At 36.7% G+C, this 25,532-nt stretch overlaps 1 pseudogene; it reads right to left on the bottom strand.

Annotated features, from left to right (window-relative positions):
• Positions 1–588: 588 nt before the first annotated feature.
• LOC149172187 (stromal 70 kDa heat shock-related protein, chloroplastic pseudogene) lies at positions 589–1,140 on the bottom strand (annotated as a pseudogene).
• Positions 1,141–25,532: the final 24,392 nt, after the last annotated feature.

Here is a 25,532-nt window from a genome sequence, read left to right as displayed (position 1 = left end):
TTTTTATGACTTGAGTTGTTTGGTTAACGCCCGACCTATACTGCCTCCTCAGCCTATATATGATTTAACGTTACCTGAGCACTCCTGCACATCCAACGTTTCCATTATGAAATTCTGTATTAGTTGAACGTTACTTGAGCACTCCGACACATCCTGGTTTGTTAGATAAATGTTACCTGACCTCTATCTGCCATCCCTACGCTCTCTGTCTGATATTCCTCTGACATGGTATCTCTGCACTCTCTGACTACCTGGTTTGAATGCCTGAACTGCTCCTGTCAAATGCGTTATGGTTCGATATTGAATGGTATGCGTAACGCTGTCCAGTGGAATCATTGTTTGGTTCATTGAATGGTTTATTGAACGTCGAATGGAATATGAACTGCTGTGCGCTTATTGAAATGTTATACGTTGTGGAATATCAAAAGTTTTATTGAATGCTTTGGTATATGCATTGCACCTGAATGGTATATAATTCGCATGCTACATAAACCAGTGAGTAATAAACTTTCTGAGGGCGTTTGATTCCTGAACCGGACCTTCTGGAGACAGTATAGAAGAACGTTTGTTATGTGGAGACGGGGCCATTCAGTTATTTGACAGAATCGATGTGGTGCGAACCTTTCTTAGTGCCGTGTACAATGTGCACAAGATTTGTTGTTTCGTGGTTGAAGATCTAGCGAGTTCCTTCAACTGCTTCTCAGTCTGATAGACGACAGAATCAGCTTGATTCTTTGTATCAATAGCTTCTCTCTTCTCTTTGTCTTCTTTAGAAAATCTCTCAGCCTCTTTCACCATTTTTTCAACCTCATCAGTTGGCAAGGTGCTAGCACCGGTAATTGTTATATCCTGCTTCTTTTGAGTGCCTTTGTCCACAGCAGCGACTGAAAGAATACCGTTTGCATCAATATCAAACTTCACCTCTATTTGAGGGACACCTCGTGGAGCAGGAGGAATTCCATCCAACCGAAAACTCCCAAGCGACTTGTTGTCCTTGACAAATTCTCGTTCACCTTGCAAAACATTGATTTCAACACTTGTCTGACCATCAGCAGCCGTAGAAAACACCTCAGATTTTGAGGTTGATGGTGTAGTGTTCCGAGCGCTGTTGGTATCAAAACGATTCCTCTGTTCAACCATGCCAAGCGAAGACCAAGGTTTCTGATTCCTTCATGTAAATGTGTTCCCTGCGGTGGTTCGGCATCTGTGCTCGCTCCATACAGGAGTTGATAAGTACCAGAGCGCTGTTCATGTCAAAGCATAGAACAGGCGTGTAAAGGCGTTCTTTTCCAGCTTCGCCGATTCCATGATAAATCTCGGGAATCTCTTGGCTTCACGCACCTTGCACTGCGGCGAGATTCGGAGGGACTGCTTAGAGGTGAATTCATGAACCGCTGCGCAGCGCCACCAAACTGATGCCAGATGGTAGATTAGTTGCAGTTTGTTGAATGACACGTTTGGCAACAAATTGAAGAATTACGCAGCATCATATAGAGCTGGCTCTCAAGCCTCACTTCTCCACGTTGGTCTAACTATATACCATGGATCTGTGATCTGGAACTATAAAGAAAAGCAGCAACAACACATATAGACCTCGGCCTAGTGGATACTTCTCAGCATGGTGCTTCAAGGAATTTTGAAGGTGAATCAAGTATCGAATTCTTTATAACCATCCGAAAGGCCTTCAATCCACGATCAATGTGCATCATCACTGCTGGCTATCCTCAAATGTTGATGTGAGCATTTACAAGGCTTTTAATATTTGGTTAATCATGTTCAATAATCTCGGGGCTGGAGCTTAAAATTTGCTTTAATTATTCTGAAAACCTTGAATCTGGTCAAGCCATGAGAATATTGCTTCATGACAGCCCTCATTACTCTTGGTTTGATAGTCAGTTTTACGACATTTGTTTTTTGACAAGTTACTCGCACAATCATAGTATATCATTGTTGCAGCAGTTTAATGGATGGTTCAGTTATATTTTTGAAACATAAAGCCAAGGCCTATCAATGCAGTTGTGAGATTGCGGAGAGCCTCTGAGAGATTCGTCGTTGCTGCATTTTTAATAATTTGTATCTTCTGAAAGACGACTAAGAAGTTCCCCAGTTCGTGTGACATCAAAGAATGCGATCTCTTGGTTAATAAGATGTCGAAATAAATCTTTTCTCAGTCGAGCAACAACACGCTCACTTGATGATGCAAACCACCATCCACGCAGTGCAGTAGCAAATGAACCAATTAAGATTATAAGAAGAATTTCCACAAGAGTGTTTTTGATGGTATTAAAAGCATCTGCTTTCTCTTCTTCCATTCTCAAATCTCTGCTGAAAATATCAATAATCTTGCCGCCATATTTTGGAACTGAAATATTTGTTGTGGATGCAATAAAAAGTGCCACAGTTGCAATAGTCTGCTCATTAAGCCACCAGTGCTTGCCCTGCGTTTTTCTTTAATCTGCAGGATTTTCTTTGTGTAGCTTGAAGATATTTAGCAGCTGATAGTTTTGCAGTAGTCGAGGGATCTTAATTTTCATTCTTTTTTGTGCTTCTTGCAAACTGCAACACTTGTCACAAAAGAACTTGTCGTCAACATTAAGCATGTACAGCTTGTGATGGAACTGTTCTGTTCTATGTCGAGACTAAGATCCAAAAATGTTTCGTCCCTAGCAGTTACAATTTCACATCACAAGCATCTCGTTTCATTTGTAAGTGTTCCCTGAAATATTTTATGAACCCAGCTAAGAACAGATGGCATCTGGCTCCAAGAAGGTAGTGTTGTAGATTGACAGAAATTAAAAACAAGGCACTGAAAATACCAGTTGCGCCTTGTGGGCGAGGAAGGATTAGCTCCAGTTGAGTTTCTCATGAACAGGACATGAAATCAATTTTTTAAACAGGTTGAGGTAGTATTTATTTATGTCTTTACATGCACCATTTTGCATTGGGAATCTACCTTTTGAGTTTCTCTTCAACAGTTTAAGCTCACTATTTTTAGCCAAATTTTTAAGTGGTATATGTTGAAAGTTGGTCTTAACGGTTGCTCCAAAGCCTACCATTAAGGCTTGATATTGTTTGTAGAAGAAGATATTACATAATTGCTCACATTCTTTATTTGCCCACTGCTGCGAAAAATGGCTAAGCTTGAAAGAATATTAGAGTTATTGAGAACTCTAATCGTATCCACTGCTGACAGCGCAATCATAATCAATAAAGAAATTATTGCTGACATTCAAAAATGTATACAAAATGCACAAGAAAAGATAGAGTTTTTGCAGCTCGAAACTCAGCTACAGCAAGAAGAATTAAAACAGAGGAGTCATCATTCTGAACCTGTTTCTGTTCAGAAAAATGAAGCAGACTCCCATAAACAGCAAGACAATATTGAAGTTCATATAGATCCAGTGCCCAATAAAGCAGTAGTAGTACATGTAGACACAGAAACTCAGTGTGCACTTTCCAAGCCCATCATCAGACCTTGGGAACATCTTGTCCACAACAAGCACAGAACTGGTCTTGAATATGACAAGGACTTGTCCTTTCATATTCCAGACTATGCCAAGCCCATTCAGTTTCAGAGTGCTGGATTCATTCATGAGAGTTCAACTGCTCCTCATGACAGTTCAGCTTCAGCTGTTCCAGACTCTGCCCCTCTTCCATAGCAACAACAACAACAACAACAACAACAGATCGTGAAATGCCAACACTGTGACCGAGTTGGCCATCTGAAAGATCACTGTTTTGATCTTCATCCATGTAAGCATTGTCATAAAACCAGCCATTCTTCACAAAGATGCTTCAGAAACAAACGTCCTGCAAGAACAAAGATTCATCTTGGATGGATCGCTTCTTGGCAATGGGCATCAACAGCCAAGAAGATATTCCAAACACATGTCAGAACTTGTTCCAGAATATTGAACAGTCATGCAGTTGAGTTTTCTCCATCATCTCACCTTGTATCTGACAGGGGGGGAAATGATGGTCATCTACAAGCTTCCAAGCCACATCAAGCGAGCCTGAGCCACAACCTGCCACACCAGTTTCAGAGTTGTAGCCAGAGACAAAGATGCCCATGAACATGCCTTTAGTTGGCAATCTGGGACACTTCCTCTAGCAGAAGACTTTAGCTTCTTGCCAGTTTTGGAAGAATTCCAGGAACACAATTGAGAACACTTCCTCTAGCAGAAGACACCAGCTTCTTGCCAGTTTTGGAAGAGTTCCAGGAATTGCATTAAGCATTCCAGAGTTGTTGGTCATCCTTAAACCATCACAGGTTGAGACTTCCCTTTTCAGGTTGAAGTTTTACCTTTTATGCAGGGTGAGACCTCCCTTTTATGGTTGAAGGTTTTCCTCTTTAAAACAATAGGATCACTTCCTCTAGCAGAAAACTTTAGTTTCTTGCCAGTTTTGGAAGAGTTCCGGGAACTGCACTAAGCGTTCCAGTGTTGGTGGTCATCCTTAAACCACCGCCCTTTATACCAACATTTCAGAGAGCACATTCAGCCTAGTGTTGCTATGCATATTTGCACATTTTGTATTACAACTCTCTTCTTGGACTCATACATAACCCTTCGGATTAAGGGGGGGAATGTTGGACACCTAATCCTCAATGGGTTAGTGTGGAAGTCGAATGGACAAAAGCAGTCCAAGAGACCTTGGGATGTGAATCCCAACGGTCACATAATGTACTATAAATGTAAATCTCTTGTTAATAAAAATGTATTGCATGTTTTATCTTTCATATCTCTCTTGCTGTCCATGTGAGTTTAACAAAAAACATCTTTCCCAATGAAGTGTTCTGTTGCTAAAAATCTATCTAGCCTAGAGGCTATCTGTCTACTTCCTCCCCTTCGATTGTTCCACGTGTATTTTCCATTTATGGTTGGGATATCTACCAATTTTAGTTCTGCTTGAAGATCCCTGAACCTCTCCATCTCCGGTTCTTCTCTTTGCAGACCTCCTTTTTTCTCCTCTATTGATGTTGTCAAGTTAAAGTCCCCTGCTATCATCCACAGTTTCTCCTCATGGAGTTTTCCAAGTTGTTGTATTTGAAGGAGGAAACTTCCTCTTTCTGCTGGAATATGAGGACCATATACTGCAGAGACTAGAAACCATTCTTTGTTTCTGATTAGCCGGAATCGCCCCGTGAGGATTCTTTTCATGCCTATCCAGTAATCTACAGTAATCTCTACAGGGTTCCATAGTATTGTTATGCCTCCCGCACTGCCTTTCACATCTATCGTCATGCATTCATATTTCGGTTTTATTTTATTTAGAATTTCCTCCATTCTCCCTCCTAAAATATTTGTTTCTTGTATTAGCATGAGTTGAGGTTTCTCTTTTCTTAGCCTATCCGCTAAGTGTCTCTGTTTGCCTTTACTATTAAGGCCTCTTATATTCCAAGATGTGATTATCATTGGGTTTCTTGGTTAATTTGGTGGAATACCGCCGATAGCGGTACTACCCTCCCTATATTTACTAGCATTTCTCCCATGATCTATATAGATTCTTGTAGGTTTCTTCGACCTCTTTTATTTCCACCTTTCACTTTGTTAGGGTAGTCTTGGGTGCTGTCCTGTTGAAGGCCTAGTTGTTCTACCATCTCCATTTTCCCTTGCCCCTATTTCACTTGATACTGTTGGAATGTTTCTCTGTATAGTCGTTTTTGATCTTCTGGAATGAATCGTTCATCTAGGTGTCTCCATTCATTTAACAGTTTCCTCAACACCTCTTCTTCCATGCTTAATTTTTCTCCTCTGCTTGTATCTATTTCCATTGTATAATTATCCATCTTCTCCCTCTCTTCCTTTTCCTCCTTCTTTGTTGGCTCACTTTGGGCTTTCTTCTTAGGTTTTATTTGGCCTTGGCTCGAGCTGCTTTCCTTTTCTTTTTCCCCCTGATAGTCCATTGTTTGAGTCTCGTTTTTATCTTCTTCTTCTTGTTGTAGTACTTCAAAGTTGTTTGTTCTGTTGGGTTGGGTTTGTTGTTCTTTCGTTCCCATGCTGGTGTTCTCTCTTGTTTGTCTTCTTCTACTTTTTACTTCTTGAAACCCTTCCTTGTCTTCTTGTTTTTTCTCTGCTATTTATGCCTGTACTCCTCTTCTTCTATATTTAGTGGGAATTCCTTAAAAAGATGTCCATACTCATGACATCTTCTACATCTGAATGGAATATGTTCGTAGTCGAGGGTTTGCTGCCAAATCTCTTCGTGATACTCTAGTTCTACTGTATCTGGGATGGGGTCAGCTATATTCATGTAAACACATATTCTAGTGTATGAGGTGTATCTTCCTTTTTTTGTCGTTTATGCTATTTTGAAAAATATGCCTATCGTGTTTCCTATGCCCTCTAGAATCTCTGGGTCCCAGAAGTCCATTGGGAGGCCAAATAACCTAACCCACACTGGGGCTGCCAGGAATTTTTCCTTGTCTGGGTCATAGCATTCTTCCCAGTATCTCATGAACAATCCAACATTATAATGAAAGTAGGGGCCATTCTCAAAAACTTTTTCTTTATCTTGCAGGTTCAAGAATATTACCATGAAGAAGCCTCTTGCTCCCAGCTTTAGCTCAATGTGGCCTCGGGGTTGCCATTTTTGTTGGATCCATTTGGTGAGGTCCTTTTCAGTCGGTCATACTCCAATGTACTTTCATATAAGCGCATGGTCTTTCATATAAATTTTGTATCACTCCAGTTTTTCATCAGTGTTATGAATCTTGGTTTCTCCACCGCACATGGAAAACATTTGCCTCCGCTGTCGGTCTGCCATCCTGCTGTAAGGACTGGTCCTAGTTTTCTTGTTTCTCCCACCTAGTTATTGGTGTTCTAACATTCCCCTACCACCGCATCTGGATAGTAGGGGATATCTCCCCCCCCCCTCTCCTCCTCTGATTCTTAGTGTTTAGGTTTGCCGCTTACAACAGTCTTTAGTTCTTCAAAGCACCACCTAACTCATGGCTGCCTGACCATTAGCCTCTGTTGACTCAAGGGCTAGTGGGGAATTAGACTACAAGTAGGCATCATTAATAGGAAAAACTTACTAAGGTTTTTTCCATTAACTCCCCCGCCCCATACGAGTGAGAGTGGAGAGGAGAGAGGAGAAATGAATAGGAAAACAAATTATATATGTGTTTGTGTGCATGAAGTAAAAAAAAAAATAGTATAATTTTATTTTAATTTTGAAATGCATATATGTAAATTAATAGGAAAAAAAATTATATATGTGTTTGTGTGTGAAGTAAACAAAAAATCATATAATTTTATTTTAATTTTTGAAATGCCATATATATATATATATATATAGAGAGAGAGAGAGAGAGAGAGAGAGAGAGAGAGGACATTTCAAAAAATAAAATCAAAGTGTAGACACTCACATGTTGAAAAATTCATGTTATTTTTACATAATATATAGATGTGAAATGCAATCAAGTAATGGGATATGCAGTGTATGTAAAACAAAACATTAAATCAAAAAATAATAGTAATAATAGTAACATCGTTTGGATCAATTAAAAAATAATAAAAACAACAGATTGATTTAAGTCAATTTGTTATATTGTAATTTTGCATTACGCCCCCCCAATATCATTTATCATCGGCCACCTTTTTCCATGAACTAGTGTTGGAGATTGCGGGTAGTCATTTCATTGCAAGGTAGTGAGTAAAATGATGTTTTCAAGTGGAGGTCAGACTTCCATGGTCTGCACTATGGAGGATTCATGGTCATCGAACAACCCTACCCTAGATGCATAAAGAATGGAAAAAGGTCACTTCAAGTGTTGAACAGAGAAGAATTGGCTTTGTTGTTTTAGATGGCATGCAATAAGCAATCCCCTAGCAATCAATGCCACTCACACAATGGCATTTTGGCTTCTTAATGAGTAGGAATTCTATGGAAATGACACCTCGTGGTAGGTATCAGCCTCCATGGTTTATTTAATTTGGTTTCTCAGTTGTTTTCTAACTCACTTATTGTTTGGTTCAGTATGGAGACTCTATACTCTATATCAATTGATTTATCTCTCCCATGGAGGCTCCACTTATCCTAGTATCTTCCTCTTCTATTCCCTCTTCCCCTTGTCGCTTTTGGAAGTTTTTTTCTTGCTCTTGGATTTTATTGGTTGTCACACCTTCTAGCTCGCCAGCTTTGGTGGGTTCTCCCCCTGGGAATCCTCTGGCTACCTTCTCCCTCCCACATATGCCTCTTTTCTCACCTCGGCCTTCCAACGTTGTTTCTCTCCACTCCTCATTATCCTGAATTATCTTCCGCTTCTTCCCATCTCCCTATTGATATTTATGCCTCACCAAAGGGCACAAATATGTAGGGGATTAGGAACTCATCAAACTTAGGAAAGCTCATAGGCTCAGTCCCAAGTTGCTAGTTTTACCCTGCTTCCCATTCAAGTAGAATTTGAGCAATCTGAATGAGAAATATTTGGAGAGCAGCTGTTTATTTCAGATATGGAAGAGTTAACATATGTAAAATAATAGGTACTTAACATGGGCCATATCTGTGGAAGGTACAACCAATATATTTATATTGTGGACACCTATTGGCACCTTATGCTACTTCTTGGCAAAGTGCTCCTAGAAATAAATGACGCAAAGGAAGAGGTTCTCTTAGTGTTGGACTATGTAGGTCACTCTACATTGCTTGGATAAAAGATTCATCCATGTGGAAACTCACCTTGGCATACCCCCTAACATTGGCTACTCTCCTAGAAATAATGAGGATATTATCATTGTTGAAGCTACATACTCTGATAAGTCCAAAGGATTATTTTCTATTATGAAGCTTTGGTCTCAGTTTGTTGTTTGGTACTCTAATTTTAGCCTTACTTGCCTTGACTTAGTTGATAGCTTTATAGTTTGTTTGTTTGCTATCAATAACTAGGTTATATGAATGATTTCCAAGCTTCAATTTTTCATCCGGTTAGTTTCCCTAGTGACAAACTAGATTGAACATTCTTGTGTGATAGAAAGTTTTTTGTTATTTAAATAGAAATTTAACCTTTACCCAAAAAAACTATATGTATTATTAGATTTTTAATCAAATTGAAAAAAATAATATATATATATATATATATATATATATATATATATATATATATATATATATATATATATATATATATATATATATATCTATATATATATATATATATATATATATATATATATATATATAGCATAGATCCATCCTAACTTTGAATTTACCAAGTGATGAGAGGAATTAGATCTCTCGAGATGTAAACCTTTTCTCAAATTTTGCATAAAAAAGGGTTTACATCTAGAAATATTTGATCCCTCTCGACGCTTGGTAGATATAAATTTATGATAGATCAATGTTGATTTCCTAAGCACATAGGTGAATATTAACTCCAACACACTTAACAATATATAAACTTATAAGTTTTCATCAACAACATACCTTACACTAATAATTAAACTAGCCTTTAAAATGATCTTCAATATTTAAATATATATTTTATTATATCATTTTTCCTCTTAGATGTTGCTATGTGCAAGATATTACATCATTGTTGCATCCTCTTATCACTTTAATTAAATTTATTTCAAAGTTCAAAATTTATTTTATATTAAATGTAAAAAATATTTGAGATGTTCATAATGAAAACAGGAAATATTATGTATATATTGTGTGTAAATGCAACAAAAACTGTCAAACTAAGTTTAAAGTTAGTTCATATTTTTTGCACTCTACACTTGATATATCCATGATATTGTCGGTTTTCATTATTTTAAACTTTTACTATTTTTTTAAGCTTATAGATTATATTGATCATTCAAAAAGTGTCACCAATTACAATCATAGATGCATGTTTTTTCGTCCTAGCCTGCCTCTTGGGAAACCAGACCATCGACATGAAAGAATGGTTTTAGACAAAAAAATTAACAATGTATCTATATTGTTCCAAGAAAGACCAGGACACGGTGAACCGTTGCTAATATTTGTAGGTCGCACTACTGAATTCTAAAAACGTGAAGCACCAAGGGCCAAGGGGGAGCCAAGATCTAGACCAAGCAACTATGCAGGTGAGAACTTTGCTCAAACAGTTACAAAAGGAGGAAGTGTTTAATCAATTTAATGTTCTTAAATTGTAAGCATAAATTATTAACCAGGGTAGGTAAACTGATGAAGTGAAAGTGAATTGTATGTGCTATAAGTCTTTTATGTCGTTAAGGTGATTATATTGTTGTTATCTAAGTTAATGTCAAACTCTAGAATTAGTGTTGAGGTGATGTTATTATTTATACTAGGATTTTATTCCTAAGATTTTATTGTTAATTGATTATCCTAAATATTATCTCTAGAATTAGTTCTGAATGAATTGAGCTTTTAGAATGATTGGATAATGATTTTAACTATTTTCAATAGATGTGTTGCATTAATCTTCCTTTCAACTTATCAATTGTTTTTGGATTTTTATGCTGCAGCTAAACAAAGCTAATTATGAAAGCATGAAATGACATAAAGAAAAGCCTAATTTATGAACTTGCAAATGAAATGTGCTTGAATTCAAAAGCCGAGAAAGATTGCCACTCTTATCAACTGCAACTTTATTTCAATGCAAAAAAGAAAAACAGAAATGAAATTACTGTGCTATGAAATCACTAAGTTGTGCTAGGCAAATGAACAAAATGAAATTACTAAGTTTATGATAGGTATTAATCAAATGAAATGAACGATACAGAAATCAATCAAGTGAACCTAGTCGCGATCTTCATTGAATTGCATCTTAAAAACATGAAAACAGGGCATCCATGAATTAAATCTATGAAATAAAAATTGAAAAGGAAAATCTAATTACTGTGAATCAGAGACCTGATCTGCATGCAGGGGCCCTCCACGAGGCAGTCAGTTGCCTTAGATCAACAACACATAAAATATATGAAATAAGAACTTTGCATTAAGCGAAAAAGAGTTCTACAGGATGCTCAAACTACATACAGTGGTGCACGCATTACATAGAGCTGCCAGTGTTTTTATAGAGTTCTTTTTAACAATATGAGAAATTTAAGCCTACAGGACTTCACTATAGTCCTTATCAAAACTAGATCATATCGCTTATTTGTCAATTTGCTATTGAAAAAGCAAATCGATGAAATCTCTTAAAATTCAGACTCTGTTCCAGCGCGTTGTCTTGTTGTTGACCACCATGGTTGACCGTGTTATAGTGCGGATCTCCTGGTGAATTAGCTCGATTAAACATGAAGAAATCCATGAGATGATCATTCCCTATCTACCCATATACTCCTTTGCTGAGCTGGCACACTCGAACCCTGTCAACAATGGAAGTGGTTTTGGATTTTAGAGATCTGTGGGATGAATCTTTTGAATAATTGACCGGAGAATCCACAGTTTTATCATTTTTGGATCGACGTTTCGAATCCCAAGTGGATCCATCTTCAGGATGAGAGAATGATGATGATAGAAGAGCAGCGAAGAGGTAAAACTGTGGATTCTCCGGTCAATTATTCAATGGAAGTGGTTGCAGATCTGTGGATTCGCTGCAAAATCAGACCAATTATGTAGCTGCATGTAAACTTTAATAGAACAATAAGGCATATTGACAAAATATGAAAAAAAGGTCATATTAATGTTTACCTTGTCAAAACCTTATGTTTGTTGTATTTATTTGGATGATAGTGGAAGGAAAAAGGAGGTAAATATGGACAAAAAGGATGTCAAGATAAAGAAGTTTTGAGACTCTACAGGAAGAAGGGGTGGCCAAGTCATGAGGACCTAGACCAACCCTCGACATAAAGGAGACTGCAAACAAGGGAGTGATTCACAGATGAAAAGAACAATGTTAAGCGTGGTGAAAATCCAGAGCAAAGAGTTGAATACCATGTCAAAGTTGGGGTCAAAAAGCCAATTAAGTCTGGTAGAATATGGCATTAAGTGTTGCATGCAATTAGAGGTTGGACTTGATAACAAGTGGGATGGTGGCATTGTTGAGGGGATTGGATAGTGGTGGTGCCATCCCATAACCTCTACTCGAATGTGCGGCCACCTTGATCGAGGGTTTTTAAACATTTTCTATGAACACACACACACACATTTATAATTTTTTTTAAATGGAAATTTATCTTAAAATTTAGAAACCTTGGTAAATTTTACTAGTTCTTAATGTTCAAACTATAAAATGTTTTGTAATATTTTTGCAATGATATTTAAATTTATATAGTCAATAAATTTTTGACCGTTTTTAAAATAAAACAACCTTATACTAAATAATTTAGACAATTATTCTGCGATGCGGGTGAGAAACAAGGCAATCATGTTGGCATTATGATTATGGTATGGCTCTGTGTTACAGATGTTGTACTTTATGGCAACACCCTCAAGTGGCAATGCTCTGATCAGGCTCTCAAAATGTTGGAAATTAAGAGGTACACAGGTGAATGGTTCAAAAGGTGCGTACTCGCAGTTATGCCGGCCAGGAAGTGAGTTCATACACGCAGGTCACCCGTTCATGAGGTGCGTACCCCCAGTTCACTCACTTCAAGGCAGAGAAGCACGCTTGCGTGAGGTTTCTTATGTTTGGCCCGTGGTATTAAGCCCGCCGTTCTTGTTTCTATGGTTTTGGCCCGTGGTATAGGATCTAATTTGACTATAAATAGGGAAGGAGATCACTTGGCCAATACACCTTTTTGCAAATTGAATATCTTAAGATCTGAAATATTGGGTTATCAGTTTAAAAGCTTGATCTATATAAGAGTGAAGTTGAAAGTGAATCTATGAAGTGTGATCTCGTGGGCGCATGATCAGATCTGGGCATCTGACTATCTGTGGCACACTGGTGGACTGCCAATTCGGCCCTAATCAGAGATACGCAGGTGATTAACGGTGCAAGTGCGTGGATACGCAGAGCAGAAGAAGGAGCAGTGCGTGGGTATGCAGAGCAGAAGAAGGCGCAGTGCGTGGGTACGCATCACGATAGAGGCTCAGGTGCGTAGGCACAGTGAAAGTACGCGGCCCTTCAGAAGCCGCAGGTGCGTAGGTACGCAGCGCGATAACATCTATGGGTGCGTGGCTACAGTAGTAGTACGTGGCGCGATAGCATCTGTGGGTGCATGGCTACAGTAGCAGTACGCGGCGTGATTGAAGAAACAGTGCGTGGGTACGCGGTGCAGTAGAAGGCTCTCTGCGGGTATACGCAGGGGAGCACAAGGTGAAGTGCGGAGCCACGCAGGCCAGAGAAAGAAAAACTGCGTATCTGTATTAAGGCATTTATTTGATTGACTTTTTTCTGTTGATAAGGTGTTCTGGGTTTAGTTTACTATTACTATTGATCTGGTTACTGCAGTTGACTGGGTGATTTACTTGTACTTGATGATCATTTGATGTTCATGGATCCAGTTTGAAAATTTATGAAAAGTGGTCCTTGAAAGAAAAGAAGTAGGGGGTTGTAGCTCCCTTCCAGGAGAGACTGGAAAACAAGAGAGAGTTGTAGCTCTCTACAGGTTGCAGCCTGCGTACTGGTAAAGAATTGCACCAGTACAAAACCATTGTAAAATTTGAAAGAAGATAGAGACATATTGCAGCAGGTTTCACCCACATTGGGTTTCCACCTTATATCTGGTGTTCTTTGGTGTGACTATCTGTTTTTCTTGTTCATGCTCATTATTTTATGGTACTGACATGAAAAAATAATTCAAAGTATAAATAAGGAAGATTTATTAAAAGAACTTGATAATACTGATTCACCCCCTCTCTCAGTATTATTTCCAACAATTGGTATCAGAGCAGGTCCTTCAGAGAAGCTTGATCGCTTGAAGGAAGATCATTCATCATGAGAAACTACGAGAGGGAAGCATCAATCAGGCCACCAATTTTTGATGGGACAAACTTCAATTATTGGAAGGTAAGAGTTACTGCCTATCTTCAATCTCTTGGTACAGAAGTTTGGGATATCATAGATACAGGCTACACTTTTCCTTCAGCTACTCCTACAGATACGGCCGAAAAGGAGAAATATGAAACAAATGCTAAGCAGTCAATACTCTGCTAGGATGCTTATCTCAAACAGAATTCGTGAAGGTTATGCAATATAAATCCGCAAAAGAAATATGGGACAAGATTGTCTTGAGCTACGAAGGAGATGAACAGGTAAAGCGTGCTAAACTTCAAACCCTCAGGATTCAGTATGAGAATCTCAGAATGTATAATGATGAAAGTGTGGCTAACTATTTCCTTCGGGTAGACGATATTGTTAATTGCATGAAAAACTTAGGTGAAGAAATAAAAGAGGCTATTGTGGTTGAAAAAGTTCTAAGATCATTGTCCCCCAAGTTTGAATCTAAAGTGTCTGCAATAGAAGAAAAGGAAAATATACGAACTCTTACTATGTCTCAGCTACACGGAATTCTAACTGCTTATGAAATGAGAAAGGGAGGTCCATCAGACAGGAGAGAAGCTGCCTTCAAGGCTTCAGGCAAAGGAGACTACTATGAAGCAAGTCACGTGCCAGAAGAAGAAGAAGAATCAAATTTTGTCATAAATCTTCAACGGGGTACTGGAAGGTTCAGAGGTAAGTTACCTTTTAAATGTTTTGCTTGTGGAAGAGTAGGTCATTATGCTGCAAAATGTCCTCATAAGGATAAGATTGACAAAGGAAAGGAACCTGCTAGATGGAACAAGAAACAGAATGCAAATAAGAAAAGCTACTACACTCATGAAGATAGTGATGGTCTATCAAATAGTGATGAAGATGAACGAGGTAATGACTATAAACTCTTAATGGCATTTGAAGATGATGATTACATGGATTCTATAGATGTGGATAGCTTTTGTGAGGAAATTTCTAGACTCAAGACATGTATAGAAGAAAACAATAGGATCATTGATGCCCTACAACAAGGAAAATTTTAAGGATGGAAAATTTTCTTGAAGTTTAAAACATTGGCGAATCTCACTAATCCCTAATATTCAAATTATAAATGTTTATTGATATATTTGTAAAATTAATCAAATTTATAATTATTTTATATATAGTCTCTCTATAATGTTGGCGATTTTTAAGGTAAAATAATTTTATATTCTAAAATTTGGGCGAATCGTCTTTTATAAAATTGGAAATTGGCGAATCTTTTTTGTGGAAAAATCATGGAAAATTAGCCCACTGGGCGAACATTAGCCCCTAAAATTTTCCATGCCCTACAACTTCAAATTGATGAAAAAGAAAAACATCTTGAAAAGTTAGAAGGTGAAATTGCTGGTCTTAGAAAAGAGATTGAGAAAACAAAGGCTATTAATGTTAAGTTTGTCAAAGGATCTGAAACTCTGGATGAGATCATCAATGTACAACATTCTCCTCTAAACAAGACAGGTCTAGGCTATAATGGAGAAACTTCTCAAGCATCCACCTCAAGAAGTTATCTTGATGCAGCAAGAAGGAATGAGCAAAAGCACAATGAAGATTACCAGGTAAAGCAGGGACAAAGTGCAAACAAAGACTATCAGGGGCAATCCGTCTTAAGGGTGAACAAAAGCTACAACCAGCCACAGGTAAAATCTTCTCAATTTGTTTCAAGAATGGATAACAATAGAAATTACAATCAATTGGCCGGTAGATTTGATAACCACAGAAGTTTCTTCAATGGACAATGTTTCTCTTGCCATAACTTTGGTCACAAAGAAGCTCAATGTGTTGCATATAAAACAATCATGACTAGAGAAGCTCAAAAACAAAGAAGTATGACCGGGATTACAAAAAGGACCTATAACAACTTTTCGGCTCTTGAAAATGAATTTGAATGTTCTAATTGCAGTAACTTTGGTCATGAAGATTCTGAATGTAGGAGCAGGTTTCAACAGACAAAGGAACAAGCCTCAAGCACCAAAAAATGGAGAATAAAGGAACCACAAACAGAAAGATGTGGGATAGCATTTTATGCAGAGGGATAGGAAAATCTATGGTACATTGACAGTGGATGTTCGAAGCATATGACAGGTGATAAAGAAAAACTTGAATCATATTCTGCTTTAGAAAAAGGAAAGAAAGTTTCTTTTGGAAATGATACTCCTGCAGCTATAAAAGGAAAAGGCACTGCTCAGTTAAAAGAAAAGGTCAAAGCTGGAAATGTTTTGTATGTTGATGGATTGAAGCATAATCTTCTGAGTGTTAGCCAGATGTGTGATCAAGGAACTGAGGTGATATTTAGATCAAATGGATGTCTTGTTCGTGATCTTGATACAGGTAAAACAGTGATCAAAGGTGAAAGAACTCCAAATAATCTATACATATTTGAAGAAGGACAACAACAATGCTATCTAAGAAAGGATGATGAACACTAGTTATGGCACCGGAGGTTGGGGCATCTAAGCTTTTCACAAATAAGGAAAGCATGCAAATATCAGGCAGTTCGCGGTCTTCCAGATATCAAAATTCCTAACAACACCATATGCAAATCATGTCAGTTTGGAAAGAAAACCAGAACTAAATTTCCGGAGAAGGAAGGATCAGCTAGCATGCCTCTTGAGCTGGTACATACAGATACATGTGGTCCATTCAGGAAAAGGACACCTCGAGGAGAAGAATACTTGATATTATTCATTGACGATTTCTCCAGGTTTGTCTGGTTAGGACTTATGAAGCACAAAGATGAAGCATTCGAAAAATTCAAATCCTTTAAAGCCTTGGTTGAAAATGAATCAGGATACAAAATTAAGTGCCTCAGATCTGACAGAGGTGGGGAGTTTACCTCAAATGAATTTTTCGATTTCTGTGAAGAACATGGGATAAGAAGAGAATTCTCTACAACTAGAACTCCTCAGGAAAATGGAGTAGTGGAAAGAATGAACAGAACAGTCCAACAAATGGCTCGTGCTATGCTTGATGAGTCTGGAACTCCCGCAACTTTCTGGGGTGAAGCAACATATGCTGCGGTTGTTATTCTCAACAAAACAAATGTCCGGGTGAACAACACTCAAACCCCTCATGAGCTTTGGTATGGTGAGACTCCTTCGGTAAAGCACTTCAAAATCTTTGGGAGCAAATGCTATATTAAGAATACTAATGAGCAACTTGGCGAACTTGAACCTAGAGCAGATGAAGGTATTCTTCTTGGTTATTCTCCACACAGCAAAGCATACAAGTGCTACAATCAAAGACTTGGAAGAATTGTTGACAGCATTGATGTAGTGGTCGATGAGAAGGGATACATTCCTAGGCAAGTAAATCATGAAGATATCGAAGAAGATGAAGACTACCCTCAAAGGCAGAATGATGAAGAAGAAGAACCTCAAGAAGAACCAGAGGAGCAGATAAGGATAGAAGAGAAGACTCCATCCAGATATGTTCAGAAGAATCATCCAGAATCTCAGATTTTGGGGCAGAAAGAAGCAGGTGTACAAACAAGAAGAACAATTGCAGAAGCTTCAAGCTATTTGGCATTACTCTCTTCCACTGAACCACAAAATGTGAAAGAGGCATGCAAAGATGAATGTTGGGTTAAAGCAATGGATGAAGAACTTGAGCAGATCGAAAAGAACAACACTTGGGAGTTAGTTCCTAGACCAAAGGATAAGAATGTTATAGGGACAAAATGGGTCTTCAAAAATAAATTGAATGAAAATGGAGAAGTAATTAGAAACAAGGCCAGACTTGTTTGTAAAGGGTATGCGCAGCAAGAAGGAATAGATTTTGAAGAAACGTTTGCTCCTGTTGCAAGACTTGAGGCCATACGAATGTTCCTTGCTCTCTCAAGCTTTCAAAACTTCAAAGTATTTCAAATGGACGTGAAATCAGCCTTTCTGAATGGAGACCTGGAAGAAGAAGTATACATTGAGCAGCCAGATGATTTCATTCTTGGAAATGATCCAAATCTTGTATGCAGATTGAAAAAGGCTCTCTATGGTCTCAAACAAGCTCCAAGGGCTTGGTACTATCGTTTGGACAAATATCTTCATCAACAAGGTTTTTCAAAACGATCAGCAGATAGCAATCTTTATATAAAAGTTGAAAACGACAAATTGCTAATACTTGTTGTGTATGTAGATGACATTATTTTTGGCAGCAATGAAGAAGCTATGAGTCAAAGCTTTGCCTTGGTAATGCAGAAAGAATTCGAAATATCCTTGCTGGGAGAACTGACATATTTTCTTGGTTTGCAAATCCAACAAAAAGAAGGAGGGATATTTTTGTCTCAAACCAAGTATCTCAAGCAGATTTTGAAGAAATATGGCATGGAAGATGCAAAACCAGTATGTACACCCATGGTCACAGGATGTAGCCTCAGTGCAAATGATGAATCAGCAGCAGTGCATCAACCAACCTACAGATCTATGATTGGAAGTCTACTTTATTTGACAGGTACCCGACCAGACATCATGCATGCAGTGGGAATAGTTGGAAGATTTCAAGCAAATCCAAAGGAAGCTCATCTTCAGGCAGTGAAGAGAATCTTTAAATATCTTCAAGGGACTCAAAATTATGCCTTATGGTATCCTAGAGATACAGATCTCACACTTCATGCTTATACAGATGTAGATTAGGCAGGAAGCGTGGATGACAGGAAGAGCACAAGTGGTGGTGCATTCTTTATGGGTTCTAGATTAGTATCTTGGTTCAGCAAGAAACAGAGCTCGATTGCCTTGTCTACAGCTGAAGCAGAATATGTTGCTGCTGCATCTTGCTGCACTCAACTCCTTTGGATGATGCAGACCTTGCAGGGTTTTCAAATCACTTGTATACCACCCATCTCTATCTTATGTGATAATACAAGTGCAATCAGCATTTCAAAGAACCCAGTCATGCATTCAAAGACCAAGCACATACCGATCAAGTATCATTTTCTCCGGGAACAAGTACTTGAACAAAAGGTCAAGTTGGAATATGTTCCTTCTAAGGAACAAGTTGTTGATATACTCACCAAACCATTGCCCAGGGAGACCTTTGAATACCTCAGGCAAAAGCTGGGGGTTGTTGATGCATCATCCTGTTGTTGAATCTCTTCTGATGGTTGGTTGTATGCAAGGCTCATCTGGGGCATATGCGTACATGTGATGGGTTGCAGATTGGTCGAAGATCAAATGGCACAAGTTCAGGGGGAGCATATAATGCATTGTTGGCATTATGGAGGAAGTATAGAAGGAGATCATGGATGTTGGTCTGAATATTGCTGCAATATGTCTCTATCTCTTTCATGGACATTTATGGTGTTTGGTGGATTATGGTTCTTATTTGCAGATCTGGTTTATAGTCAGGGGGAGCATGTTCTTAGGGGGAGCATAACCCTTTGCCCTTGATGTCAAAGGGGGAGAATGACGTTGAAGATCTTGAGGTTGCCATCAAGTCCAAAGGGGGAGATTGTTGGCATTATGATTCTGGTATGGCTCTATGTTACAGATGTTGTACTTGATGGCAACACCCTCAAGTGGCAATGCTCTGATCAGGCTCTCAAAATGTTGGAAATTAAGAGGTACGCAGGTGAATGGTTCAAAAGGTGCGTACCCGCAGGTACGCCGGCCAGGAAGTGCGTTCATACACGCAGGTCACCCGTTCATGAGGTGTGTACCCCCAGTTCACTCACTTCAAGGCAGAGAAGTGCGCTCACGTGGGGTTTCTTATGTTTGGCCTGTGGTATTAAGCCCGCCGTTCTTGTTTCTATGGTTTTGGCCCATGGTATAGGATCTAATTTGACTATAAATAGGGAAGGAGATCACTTGGCCAATACACCTTTTTGCAAATTGAATATCTTAAGATCTGAAATATTGGGTTATCGGTTTAAAAGCTTGATCTATATAAGAGTGAAGTTGAAAGTGAATCTATGAAGTGTGATCTCGCGGGCGCATGATCAGATCTGGGCATCTGACTATCTGTGGCACACTGGTGGACTGCCAATTCGGCCCTAATTAGAGGTACACAGGTGATTAACGGTGCAAGTGCGTGGATACACAGAGCAGAAGAAGGAGCAATGCGTGGGTACGCAGAGTAGAAGAAGGCACAGTGCGTGGGTACGCAGCGCGACAGAGGTTCAGGTGCGTAGGCACAGTGAAAGTACGCGGCCCTTCAGAAGCCGCAGGTGCGTAGGTACGCAGCGCGATAACATCTGTGGGTGTGTGGCTACAGTAGCAGTACGAGGCGCGATAGCATCTGTGGGTGTGTGGCTACAGTAGCAGTACGCGGCGTGATTAAAGAAACAGTGCGTGGGTACGCGGTGCAGCAGAAGGCTCTCTGCGGGTATACGCAGGGGAGCAGAAGGTGAAGTGCGGAGCCACGCAGGCCAGAGAAAGAAAAACTGCGTATTTGTATTAAGGCATTTATTTGACTGAATTTTTTCTGTTGATAAGGTGTTCTGGGTTTAGTTTACTGTTACTATTGATCTGGTTACTGCAGTTGACTGGGTGATTTACTTGTACTTGATGATCATTTGATGTTCATGGATCCAGTTTGAAAATTTATGAAAAGTGGTCCTTGAAAGAAAAGAAGTAGGGGGTTGTAGCTCCCTTCCAGGAGAGACTGGAAAACGAGAGAGAGTTGTAGCTCTCTGTAGGTTGCAGCCTGCGTACTAGTAAAGGACTGCACCAGTACAAAACCATTGTAAAATTTGAAAGAAGATAGAGACATATTGCAGCAGGTGGTTTTCACCCACATTGGGTTTCCACCTTATATCTGGTGTTCTTTGGTGTGACTATCTGTTTTTCTTGTTCATGCTCATTATTTTATGGTAATGACATGCAAAAATAATTCAAAGTATAAATAAGGAAGATTTATTAAAAGAACTTGATAATACTGATTCACCCCCCCTCTCAGTATTATTTCCAACAAATCACTCCTATGTGTGGACGATGATGTCAGACACTTGGTGGACGGTGTGGAGGCCAGCCTCTCCGTCCTCTCACGGTGTTCTTAGTACGTGTAACGTTAATTTCAGGTGTGTGAATTTCCCATCACCCTTGTTGGGAGAGGGAGTGGAAGATTGTCAAGGGTATATGGAAGGTGGCAAACCTTTGTTATGGGAAGTGATTTGGTTATTGTGGTGGTTTTTTGGTCGAGGTTGTAGCTTGGATAGCAATGTGAGCCTCTTCGTTTGGCATCCTAACTAGAACTGGTGTTGCTTCTGCCATTGGTGCCCCCTCCTCAGTGTCAAGGCTACTAAATTGGTTGTTTTCTTTTCTCGTGGGTGGCCTTTTGCTTCTCTAAGAAGGATAAGGGCTCGACACACAATAACTGGGTCGACCTATGAGCTTGGTAGTGGGTGCTTGGGTATTTGAGCTTTTGGGTCTCTTTTGTATCTTCGGGATAACAAGTTTCCTCTTCTGAGTGGCTCCCCCTGGGGTTTCACATATGTAACGGTCTCTCGTGGTGGTGGGTTGTTTGCTCTCAGGGCTTCTGGTTAGTGTTATGCCTGCGAGGGGCTGGGGTCTGCGAATTGTTGGTTAATAGTTTCATTGTTGGTCTGGGTTCTTCGTGTCTGGCAGCTACCTTGGTCAGATTGGTTAATGCTCTTCCAGTGTGGTTGGGGGCTTCACTGTAGTCATAATTCAAGTGTGGGTTAGCAATTCTTGCTCATTCTGTTTTTTCCTGGTGAGAGTAGCCTTGTTGCAATAGGTCCAGAGCCACGCAACGCTTGTTCCCTCCCTCTGACCAAGCGAATTTCAGCAAGTCCTTGAGGGCGGGGATCTTATTTGCATGTGGAAATGGTGACAGAAGTGTCTCCAAACTTTGGTCGGGGTGGTCACACCACTGGCAGAGTGGGTCGGGCGGCTTCTGGGGGCCGTGGTGGTTGTGTTGGTTCATCATATGGTCGTGGTGGTCCGTTGGTTGGTCGTAGGGGGAGCACATCGAGGACTTCGAAGAGGGGTGGGCAGACGCAACGAAGGGGCGCTGGTAGCCGGAGGAAAGCAAGACGACCTGGGCATGGAGGCATGGAAAATTATCATTGTTGTCTAGACAACTGTTGGGATTTGATCCAGTCTATATTGGACCGCTTGGAAACATCAAAGAGGGTGTGACAGGAAGAACATGTACCGCTCATTGTTACGTTAAGCAAGAACTACTACTTCCAGTGTCATGTTCGGGAACGGGTCGTGGTGGTATGGTGCGGTTAGAATTTGCTAACAGAGAAGGTGGAGAAGTTGGAGTCATGGATGGTGCACTTCGAGGAGCATGTACAGTGCTCCTTCCACCCTCCTCCTCCTCTAGGGACTGCTCCAGACAATCCTGCTTCAATTACTTCAAATAACTGATCATGGTTACAGGAGTTTTACTTGTTTTATACATTCTGGATTTAAGACCTCTGTGGTTTAAATCTTTTGATTCAGTTTCCGGAGAATCCACAGTAAGAACCGTTTTCTGCCAACATTTCAAATCCCAATCGGGATCCATCATCAAGGCTTCTTGAATGCTTGATATAAGAAGAGCTAATTTAAGAGATTTAATAGTAATGAGGAGAGAATTTTGAGATGAATGTCGGTTATCCTTTTGAAAATTTTGATTTATTAATGATGAGAGTAAATTAAGATGAATGTCAGTTTTCATTTTAATAATTTTAGATTAATTTATTGATGAACTAATTTAATTAATATAAATTATTATTATAATCATTATCATAATTAGTATTAATTAATTAATTATAATCTTATTAATAATAAGTTACTTTTGTTCTAATAATTAATATTAGAATCCATTGTTAATATTATTATTATAAATAATCATAATTATTATAATTAATAATAATAAATAATATTAATATTATTAATATTGATCATAATTAATATTAATAATATAATCCTAGAATAATGTATTATAATATTATTAATAATTAGTTATTTTTAATTTAAGATAATAATTATTATTAATATTGATTGTTAATATTATTATTAATTAATTAATAATAATAATAATTATTATTATTAATATAATAATTAATAATGATAATGTTAGTTAATAATATTATTATTAATATTTATTATTTATTTATTTATTTATTTTAAGAGTATTATTAGTGTAATGTTAAAATTATTTGAAATGTATTAATATTAATAATAATAATTATTGTATTAAATTTTTTATATTATAATATTAAGAGTCAATACAAATAATTAATAATAAATAATTAGTAATTAATAATTAATTAATATTATTAATTGATAATTAATATTAGGACTTTATAATTAAAATTAATAATTAAAATATTTTAACTAATTAATAGATTTTAATTAATACTTAATAATCCTGATTTATAATAATAGTTAATGATAATAGTGAAAGCTATTATCATAATAACTATTGTATAAAGCTATTAACATAATAATTATGATAGTAGCTTTCACTATTATCATTAACTATTATTATAAATCAGGATTATTAAGTATTAATTAAAATCTCTTAATTAGTTAAAATATTTTAATTATTAATTTTAATTATAAAGTCCTGATATTAATTATCAATTAATAATACTAATTAATTATTAATTACTAATTATTTATTATTAATTATTTGTATTGACTCTTAATATTATAATATAAAATTTTAATACAATAATTATTATTATTAATATTAGTACATTTCCAATAATTTTAACATTACACTAATAATACTCTTAAAATAAATAATAAATATTATTAATAATATTATTAATTAATATTATCATTATTAATTATTATGTTAATAATAATAATAATAATATTAACCATCAATATTAGTAATAATTATTATCTTAAATTAAAAATAAGATAATTATTAATAATATTATAATACATTATTCTACCATTATATTATTAATATTAATTATGATCCATATTAATAATATTAATATTAATTATAATAATGATGATTATTTATAATAATAATCTTAACAATGGATTCTAATATTAATTATTAGAACAAAAGTAACTTATTATTAATAAGATTATAATTAATTAATTAATACTAATTATGATAATGATCATAATAATAATTTATATTAATTAAATTAGTTCATCAATAAATTAATCTAAAATTATTAAAATGAAAATCGACATTCATCTTAATTTACTCTCATCATTAATAAATCAAAATTATTCAAAAGGATAGTCGACATTCTTCTCAAAATTCTCTCCTCGTTACTATTAAATCTCTTAAATTAACTCTTCTTCTATCAAGCATTCAAGAAGCCCTGATAATGGATCCCGGTTGGGATTTGAAACGTTGACAGAAAATGTGGATTCTCCGGACACTGAATCAAAAAATGTTTTATACATTTTCTAGTGCTTTTGACCTCCTAAATTGTGAGTTGTCTCTAGTTATTTTTTTGTTCCTTTGTTATATGTGATCGCAGTAGTCATTAAAACTAATCAAGATAAGACTACCTGCATTTTGAAACGGATATACTCCTTTTTAATAAATAAATAAAACTTTAACTCATAACAAAAATTACACAATTATAAAATACCAATACTATACATCTTCCATATTTTAAATTATCAAATATAATCTTTCTTTAATATATAATTAATAATCAACTTTAATATATAATTAATAATCAATTGAAATTATTAATAGAAATAATAATCCATTAAAAATTATTAAAAATATATATTAAAACCTTTCTAGAACAACATTGACATTCATACTGTACATTCTGTAAACGACATTGACGATGAATTATGAATATTCTCAAGTCATTTAAAAATCAAAAATTAATTTAATATTATAAATAATATAAATATATTATTTATATAAATATCATAAGGTTTTTAATATATTAGTTTAATTATTTATTCAAAATTTATCAACCATTTTATCATATAGTGAACCAAAAATTTCAAACCATGCTCACACAACAATAATAATAATTTAAAACTGAAAACTGATACGCAATTCAAAATAGATACCAAATTTAAAGGAGTTGTCTATAATGTGAATTTTTGGAGATTCCGGTGACGGAATCATGCGGAAGAAATTGAGGTTAAATTTTGATTTGTTGCAGTTAAAAATGGTTTTTTAATTGCATATTTGGATTCAACACCCTGGAAAACCCTGTGACGCTTTCATTGTGCAGAAACTAGCTATCAAACTTGAGATTCCAATAAATTCCTGCTGGATTTCGACCGGAAAAACCTGCAGAAAAAACTTTCAAAACATCGCGTTGCAAATTTAAATGGATAAGCCACTTTGACTAATTTAACAAATAGTAAAATATCAACCCGTACCTCTGAGACATTTTTTTTTTAATTTATTAATCTGGAAGAATGACCATTCTGTGGAATCTCGAAAGAGATCATTATTAATTGATATAATAATAATATATTAAAATGGTTATATAAATGAAATAGTTGACAAATGTTTAATCAATAATTGTGTACTATTTGTAAAGGTAAGACAAGAATGGAGTTTGAAAATAGAGAAATAGTCTCGAAATTTTTTATTTTATTTATGGATGGTATATACAAACAAAAACAAAAATAGAGTTAAGTTATTAAATCTAGATCTTTCAAAAATAAAAAATAAAAATATTTCTAAATAAATTATATCTATAATAATAAAAAAAAAAAATTAATATAATTATTTTAGTTTAAATAAT

This window comes from Pinus tabuliformis, chromosome 4_2, assembly GCF_031772625.1.
Source record: "Pinus tabuliformis cultivar Carrire ecotype Pingquan chromosome 4_2, CPIR1, whole genome shotgun sequence".
In the NCBI taxonomy this organism is placed as follows: domain Eukaryota; kingdom Viridiplantae; phylum Streptophyta; class Pinopsida; order Pinales; family Pinaceae; genus Pinus; species Pinus tabuliformis.
This window is presented reverse-complemented; position numbering and strand designations above follow the sequence as displayed.